Source organism: Fukomys damarensis, unplaced genomic scaffold, assembly GCF_012274545.1.
Source record: "Fukomys damarensis isolate Sample0158 unplaced genomic scaffold, DMR_v1.0_HiC HiC_scaffold_29, whole genome shotgun sequence".
Taxonomy (NCBI): Eukaryota; Metazoa; Chordata; class Mammalia; order Rodentia; family Bathyergidae; genus Fukomys; species Fukomys damarensis.
The window spans coordinates 30,382,645-30,392,038 of NW_022900941.1; the positions used below are offsets into that span (position 1 = coordinate 30,382,645).

Sequence of the window (9,394 nt, forward strand, 5' to 3'; positions counted from 1 at the left end):
GGTCGAACTTGGGTCCTTGCACTTTTGAGGCAGGCACTGGCACCACTGAGCTAAATCCCTGGCCCCGGTGTTACCATTTTACTAATTACCCCTGTGGCTTCTCATTTGTCAGGAGCCAAAAGAGGCTTTTGAGCTATTCAAAGAGTCCATTTAGGGAACATCTGGCATTATCTATATATAGGAAAGCATATGTCTCTGCAATGTAAGTATGTCTGTATTTCAAAAACTAGCAGCCATTTTGAGATTTGCCAACTAAACTTTTGTTGGAAATATTGCATCTAGAATATAAACTCAAGAATTCTTGAGTAGGGATTTGTTTATATTTTATGTGGTATAACTCTTGTGCCTAGGACTAAACCCAGTATAACAGATGCTCAATAAATATTTGTGTATTTGACAGTGAAATAATAGTTTAAATATGGCATGGTTTATTTAACCAGATTTCTATTCATAGACCTGTAGGTTTTTTTTTCATTTTTCATAGATAATATTTTTTCATAAATAATACACAGGTCCCCATAACATTAATCTGTGCATTTTGTAAAGAAATATTCTATTACTTTGTTATAACAGATTTTTGGATGTAGAATTGCTGGGTCAAAGGAACACATATTTAAATCTTAATACAGTACACTCTTTCTGGAGCAGTGTAAAAGTGTCTCTGCGCTGAATAGCATGTAAGATTATCTGTTTTACCTCATCCTGGCTGACGCTTTGTAGAGAATCATTAAATTCCAAAATCCAGGAAGTCTTCTCTAAATTTCTATTTATGCTGCTAAGAAGCTAGGACTGCATAGGTTGGCTTCTTTCCTTCAGGTTTGAAAGAGTATATGTGGCAACATTCAATGAAATTAGTTTTTAAAACATCAATCAGGGCTGGGGACTTAGCTCAGTGGTTCCACCACCTGCCTCACAAGTGCAAGGACCCAAGTTCAATCCCCAGTACAAAAAAAATATATATAGATATAGATATAGATATATATAGATATCTATAGATCTATAGATATCTATATATATCAGTCATGGTCTCTTCACTATAATCTATATCACTGTTCTTTTTTTGTACCGGGGATTGAACTTGGAACCTTGCTCTTGCGAGGCAGGCGATGGAACCATTGAGTTAATTCCCCGGCCCTACATCGCTATTTGAATACATGGACATAGTTATTGGTAACTGTGTGCCTGGGGAACAAATAAGCCTAGAATTAGCTGCACACCATTAACAAGTGGAGTCTGACCACCAAATTCAACCTCGGTGGGAGTTGTCTGCCATGGGAAACATGTGATCTTGCTCCAGCCTCAGCCAGCCAGTGTGAATGAACGAGTCCCCGTAGGGCACTCATGTTGGCTGGTAAGGAGGTAGAGAAGGGCTACTGACCTTGGTCTTTGCTACCTAAGCAGGTGTGGATGGGAACATTGCTCGGTGACCCACGAATATTCCCACCTAGTGAGTAAAACACAGAGCACTGGCCTTTTACATGTCTTGTCAGCAGAGGACTTTAAGCATGCACTGATGCATGTGCTCAACATATTAGCAGCATTTTCTCTTCTAAGTAATGTTCTTACCTATCTTGTGTACATACAGACACATGTAAACCAGTGTATTCCTCTTTTTGCTTTGATTACTAGAATAAGGTATAAATCCTAGTGATAGTTCATTTTACTCACAGAGACCCATTACTTGTCAAGCACCATGAAAAGTCAGCTGTGCAGCCCAGGGGTTCCAGCTGAACTCTGGAAGGGGTGGTTGTGGCCTGCTGGAGGCCCTCGCTTTGGATCTTTGCCCTGGAAGGGGAGAGCCCAGGTTTTCCCATGGAACATAACCCCTTTTCCACTCAACTTATTAGCACTAGAAAGAAGGCAGCTCACTTTCCTCTCAGGTGTAGACAAAGGCTGCTGTTGTCCAAGGCTGAAGGGCCTTTGGTGCCTTGATTAGCACACGGCCTGGCCTGTGCACATGTGCAGATGGAGACCAGCAGATATCATCTGCCGCCTCATTAGGTTGACACTCCTCCTGCCCCTTCTTGTAATAATGTCACTGGAGCACTTAATAATTTTAGGTAAATGCTGCAAGCATACACTTTGGAGGTAACCTAGGGTCAGCAGCGACAGATGCTCACAAAGGCAACTGTTTTCTCGCTCCCTGCTCTGCTTAAAATGTAACAGGCAAAGAGTTTTAATAATCAGACAAGTGTAAGTTCTCTAGGAGCAGAACTTGCAGCAATATAGCATTTTAAAATCTCATTTAAATTTGCAGTTTTTTCAAGTCAATGGGACAGTTAAACAAATTGGATGATTGCCCTGGACTTCAAGAAAAGAGCTTGGTTATTCTATACAGGGAAGAGAAAGGGCCCTTAAGTATTTGAAGATCTCTAATATGGACAATATTTATGACCTTTCTCCATTTCCAGTGACAGTGGAGACCTATGAGTCTTCTGTTGATTCAAGAAGGAATAGGATTAGACACTGGAACAACTTCCTGACTAAAAACATCTGTGGGAGTAAGGAAGGCTCACTTATTTGCCTGCCTGCTTTCTCTCCCTTCCCTCCTTCCCTCCTCTCTCTCCCTCTTTCTCTCTTGCTCTCTCTCTCTCACTTTCTTTCTGTTTCTATCTTTCTTTGTCTGTCTTTTGATACTAGACCGTTATTTTCTTCATTGGAATTGGATTTCAGAAACAGTTCATAGGGCTGACACTGGTCACAAAGGTTAATTCACAAAGGCATACGACTGTTTGAAGAGGACTGTGTGGGTGTCACAGGAACCAGACAGGTAGTGGACTTACAAGCTGAGGTGGGAAAGGACCTGGGACAAGGAGGCACTGGGCTTGCTCCTCTGTAAGTCACACCTTCTTCTCTATGGGTCAGAGTGGGGGAGACTGCGGCCATGGGTGAACGTGTGACTTGGTGTGTTCTTCACAGGATGTGGGGCTCCTTCGGAGACCCGAAGTGTTGCGGGGAGCTGTGGAACATGCCTATAACCCCAGCATATCGGAGCCTGAGGCAGAAAGATCACAAGTTCCAGCCCAGGTTGGGCAATTTAGCAAAACCCTGTCCCAACAAAACAAAAAAATGAAAAGGGCTGAAGATCTAGCTTATTGTAAGGGCCCTGGGTTCAATCTCTAGTACAATGCGTGGCTTTTATATCATTGAACACGTGGACGTGGAAAAAATAAAAAAGAGCCAAAGTGTTGTGGTGGGGCTGCCTCTGCGGCAGAACCATCTGGAAGTGGCTGGGTAGTGAGACTTCTTTCTGCCTCTGTGATTTCTCTGGCGTAGGCTGGTGCCGGTTCTCTGGTGAATGAGGCTCAGAGAAAGTAAGTGGAAGAAGTGCAACAGGGCTGGAACCGAGAGGGCTGGAGGTGGCTGTCCAGACTGTGTTCTCGTTCCTCCCGAACTTGACTCATACCCGAAGGGCTGTTCCTCTCAGCTTAGGTTCCAATAACTTCTTTAAACTCATTGCTGTTTTAAGGGTGCTTCTGTAGCATGTTGGTTTTAGTCCCCTACTGTCTGGAAGATCATCCCTTGTATGATTGGGTGACCAAGAAAATAAATGCCTTTTCCAAACCAGTAACATGTTATTCTGATGAATTTCAACAAAGTCCAGCATCGCGACACAGTTCTTTCTCCAGCCTTGACTGCTCTTTCTCTACAAACAACTTTTCTCTGCTCTGTCTGGGATCACTAGCTGGGCATAAAACATGAGTGAATGCTGCAGTTTGAAGAAATAAGTGCTTTAGAAAGGGGTTTGGCCACAGCTTAAACCTATGCTAGAGATTCCCCATGTGCAAATTGTATTTCATTTATAGGGACTTTTTTTTTAAGTGCCTACTTTGTGCAATATATTTGGTACTGGAAGATAGTGGTAAAAACTCCCTGCCCATGTCAGAGAACAATGAACAAACAGTAAAAATCATGGCAGGTAGCAATAAGTAATGGAAAAAGATGTAAAGCAGGATAAGGAGATGGAGAGGTGATGATGGATAATGCTGCTTTAGATAAGTTGTTTCAGGGAGGCCTTTATAGCTGAGTAACGTTTAGACAGAGAGCTGAGTAAACCAGGAGTAAGCCAGATAACTGGGGAGAGAGCATTTCAGGAAATAAGAACAGCATGTTCAAAGGTCCTGAGGTGGCCATAATGTGCTATAATGTGCCTGGTGTGTTCATGTGGAGTAGGAAGGGGAAAGTGTTCAGATAGCCAGAGTTTATCAAGTTGATTTGCCATGAAAATAAGTAGCCTTTCATTTGCTCTGCTGATTTTGACTGAGCACTTTTACATGTACTAGTTAGGTAACAAACTTCTTGCAAACCTTATTGACAATATTTGCTGGTTTAACTAATTGTACAGACATGTCAGCCCTGACGTTGTACTGAGAAAGGAATTTAAAGGGAATCTGCAAAGGAATGTGGAATTTCTGCAGTAAGTTTATTAATCCGATCACTAACTGCTTCATGTTATTTAGATGTTTTATTTAAATGAATAAATAAAATGACTAGGGCCTTTATTTATTTATCTGACTATTAGTACAGGAACATAGTAGATAGCAAAAGTAGATCTCTTTTGTCTCTCAATATTTTCCCAGAATCAGCTAATGTTAGTAGAGGCTTGGGGCTATTTCTAGGATGTAAGTATCCCTTTCCTTACAAAAAATTTAGGTTACAACTATACACATTGCTCAGTATTTTGTAGAACCTGGGCTTTTTCATGTTAGGAAACGTGGAGTTGTCTCATTCTTGTTAATATTCAATGATATGAGAAGACTATAATTTAGTCATTTGCACATCGATGAACTTTAAGGTTTTTGTATTTTTAACTGTAACAATACTGTGATGAAAATTTGTGCACGTTCTTTTTTGCACATTTGTAAATATACCTACAGGGAAAATTCCTAGGAATGTGTTGGAGACAAAAGACAAACATCTCTGTAAATTTTTGTAGATATTGTCAAATTATATGAATTTACACTCCCATATGACAGAGATTCTTGTTTTCTGACATCCTCTCTAATACAGCGAGTTACTGTTCTTTGTATTTGTAGTGTAATGGAAAACACTATTCTCTTGTAGTTTAATTTGCATATTTCTTACAGTGAAGTTGATTTCAGAGATAAACAATATTGCATTTTGTCAAGGAATGTTGTCTTTGTGATTCTGATTCTTTGAAATCTGTTGGAACTTCACAGAAACTTAGTACCTTGTTATTTTGATAATTGCTCGTATGTGCTTAAAAAACAATGTGAAATCTGTTCATAGAGAGTAAGGTTATTACGTATTTTTAGATTAATCTTGCTGGTCAAGCTGTTCACATCATCTATAATCCTACTTACTGTTATCTGTGTCTTTTCTCCCAGAAAAGAACACCTTGCACTGTGACTGTGGGTTTTTCCACTTTCCCTTACAATTGATGGCTTTCCTTTTATATTTTTGTGGGCTTTGCTCTTTCGGACATCATACTTCACCAGTTACTTCCTCTTGGTGAATGGTTGACACGAATCATTTCCTTTTGTCTTTGATATTAATATTGATATACCAGCTTCTATTTTCATGTTTAGTTCATTAGCTTTCTGTTACTGTAGCAAAATATCAGATAATGAATTTAAAAGAAAGAAAAGTTTATTTTGGCTCATGGTTTCCTAGTCTTCAGTGCAGGGTTGGGGGGCCTTGTTGCTTTGGGTCTGTGGTGAGGCAGCGTGTTATGACGGAATGTATGGGACAGTCATGACAGCTGGGAAACAAAACAAAGGAAGATGAGAGGCTGGGGCTAGGAGCCTGTTCCCCATCCCAGTGACCTAACTTCCTTCCACAGGTCCCACCTCCTAAAGGTACCACCATCTCCCAGTGGTGCCATGAGTGGGGGACTAATCTTTCAATGTATAGGCCTTTGGGTGACACTTATCCAAACTAGGGCAGTTAGTTTTTTGGTACATATTTTTAATTTTTAAATTATTATATAATTTTTGTTCTATTGCACAGGAAATCCCACATGAAAGTCATATAGTAATGCCTCAGCTTTGTGAGCCTCATTCAGCATTTTGTATTCCAATAAGTGAAGCTGATATGTCTGCAGCTTTTGAGTTACTAATATATTTGATTTTTGCCATGCTGTTTTGTATTTGATATGCAAACTCTCTCGTTTTCTTCTTCTTCCTGCCCTCTTTCTTCTTGTTCTTCAGTATTAAATATATTTCCTGCTATTAAAAATAATTTTGTTTGATTACCAAGTTTTCCATTGTTGTTCTTTTTACCTCTATACCTATATTAGTTTTCTTCAGCAGCTATAACAAGAAACACAAACTGAGTATCTTGGTACAACAGAAATTTACTTTCTTAGAGTTCTGAAGCTACAAGTCTGAAATTAGGGTGTTGGTAGGGCCATACTTCCTGTGAAACCTGAAGAGAAACCCTTCTTGGCCTCTTCCTAGCTGTACTGGTTGCCATCGATCTCTGTTGCATTACTTTTGTTGCTCTGCACAATCTCCATTTCATCAGCATGGTGGGTTAGTAGCTGCTAGAGAGAGAGAAAAATCATACCTACTTTGGAGTTCCTACACCTGCACTGTTGTGATAATTAACTGAATCTTAACATCCATATTTGGTTTGCTATAATTCACCTTATAGACTCCTATATACTCAACTCTGCTGCATATTAGAAACTCCTGGTCAACTGTTTAAAAATACCGAGAGCCAATTAAATGAAGATCGATCTCTTTTAGTACGGTTCTTGGCATGAGTGTATTTTATATTCTTCAGGCAATTTAGTGGTGCAGCCATGGTCTAGATCTATTGTGAAAACAATCTGGACAATCCTGTAGATGCTAGGTCTGAAAATACCCACAGAAGGTTGGTAGGATAGCTGCCTTGCTTTTTCCAGAAATGTCCCATAGCATTTACTGAGGATTTCATGACAGGGGTTCAGTTAATGCTCATTAATTGGTTGATTGAATATAAAATCACTGATAAACTGCCAGGGATATAAGTGAAAACAGCTAGGAGTGAGAGGGGTGTTAGAGGGTGCAGGTGGATATTAAACTAGGGAAATGAAGTACTACATCCCTAAAACCCAACCTTTATTTTCAGCACTGTCTCTTGTGTTCACCATGTACAAAGTATATCAGCGGATTCCTTTTCTTATTTCCTGCCTCTTTTGAGCTGATCACACACACACACACACACACACACACATACACACACACACACACACTTACTTGTGGTATTGGAGGTTGAACCCAGAGCCTTCAGACTGAGCTCCATCCTCAACCATGTATGTGTATATGTACGTACATATGTATGTGTCTTTATTACTTTTCTCATGGCTGAGACAAAATACCCAGTGCCAAAGTTTAGAGAGGAAACGTTTATTTGACACATAGTTTGTAGAGGTTTCAGACCACAGTCTACTGGCTCCAAGGTAGGGTTGCATGACAGACAAACATCGCGGAGGAGAAACAGTTTATGGTGGGCAGACGGTAGCAAAGCAAGCAGGGCTTCAACAGGTTTTTCCACCCTCTTTATAATGTATCTAGGCTACCAGGATTAGGGTGGTGCCAGTTCAATCAGTGGACAGAGTGAGTTATCACCCACTCTTAATACTGTACCCTTAATCCTAGCATTGCACTATGAATCATTCACACACTCTAGATTCAGCCACCTTTGAAAAAGCCCCACCTATGATTGCATGAGGCTTTGCGGGACATCTAGACACAAGTCTTAACAGTATGTATGTATGTATGTATGTACATATGTGTGTATGTATGTTTTATGTTGAAACAAGTTCTGTTAAGTCACTAAGTTGTCCAGACTGGGATCAAACTTGCAATCCTTTTGCCTCAGCTTCCCGGAATGCTGGGATTACACACCTGTGCCACCACACCTGGCTTACATGTATTTTAAAATATTTATATTTTTTTAATGTGATTGTAAGCTACATTTCTTAGTTATATTCTTTAGAGACTACTCTTATTTTAAAAAATTAATTATCTTTTTATTTTAGAATAGTTACAGATTAATACAGAAGTTGAAAAAATAGAACAAGGGGCCCCCATGTACCCCACACTGTTACTACTATTATTAACATCTTGCATTAATATGGCAATTTTGTTACAATTAATGAGCCAATAATGGTATATTATTATTAATTAACATATTTACTCATATTTTGCTAGTTTTTCCCTTTATTTATCCCAGGATTTCATCTAGGATGCTACGTTTATGGATATTTATTTACTTACAGGACTGAGGATATATACAGGACTGAAGTATATACCCAGCCCCTTAAAATTTATATTTGGTGGGGACAAGTCTCAGTAAGCTCAATAAGCTGAAGGCTGGTCTCAAACTTGGAATCCTTTTGCTTTAACCTTTCAAGGTACTATTTATTTCTTATATTTATAAATCCATTTATTTCCTAGCAATATTTGGTAGCTTTCTGTTGTATGGGAAAATTAATACTTTAGTTGTCCTTTGATTTTTTTTTTAATCGCAACTTCTTGGTTAGTGATATGCAAATTTTGGTTCCGATTGCTTTTTAGGACTATAAATGCCAATGAGTGTATAATCTGGGCCAGAGTACTCAATGGGAAATGGCAGGTATCCTTGGGTGGGCAGGAGTGAATACCTCATGACTATACCTCCGTATGTGGCCTATGCCATTTGAATAGAAATACACAGAAATGTATGTTCTGATATTGCAAAGTGATGCAAAAACAAACAAATTTTAAAAAACATAAAGAATACCGAAGAACAGCTAGGGAAATTAACTGTGGGTGGTAATAATTTGTCCCTTCAAGCTCAGCTATTCTAGACCCAGTTGTCTCTTATGAGGAGCATAAAGACAGAATCATCATGAGATGCAGTAAATAACCCCCACAGAGTTTAATTGTCTTTTAAATTGCAATTAAACCTAATTAAATGCAAATATGCAAACAGCTGTACAAGAATTTTTAACAAATCTCTTGGCTTCCTCTCTCTCTTTTTATATACTACTTTTTAAAAGTTACCTTACTGAGACACAGTGAACGTCTATTTTATGTTTCACATTAGATACTAAGAAAACAATCTGAGAGTTGGCAAAGAAAGAATTCTTTGCTCTTTCTGTGCACACCGCTCATCGTTAGTCACTTCAGACAGTGGACCACCATGACGCAGTGTGATTTGTTCATGATTCACAGTAGACAGTGGGGCTCTGTAAAGACCAAGGCAGGAGAAATGTATATGTGTATTTCAATCAGTAATATTTCTCAGTAAACTGGAACCCATATCTGACCCACTGTAAAGAGCCAGTGTTCCCCTCCCCGCGGCCTCCCTCCACGAAGTGGCCAGTTTTATGATCCCGTGGAGCCTCCCCGAGCCGGGCGGCGGACCCGGCGGGGACCGGGCAGCTATGGCGGCGGTTGATCCC

The 9,394-nt window shown here is 39.7% G+C and overlaps 1 protein-coding gene across 3 annotated transcripts in view; it reads left to right on the plus strand.

Annotated features, from left to right (window-relative positions):
• Positions 1 to 9,394, plus strand: part of Lypd6b (LY6/PLAUR domain containing 6B) — a 174,364-nt gene that overhangs the window by 78,124 nt on the left and 86,846 nt on the right. The gene's annotated exons all lie outside the window — the stretch shown is intronic.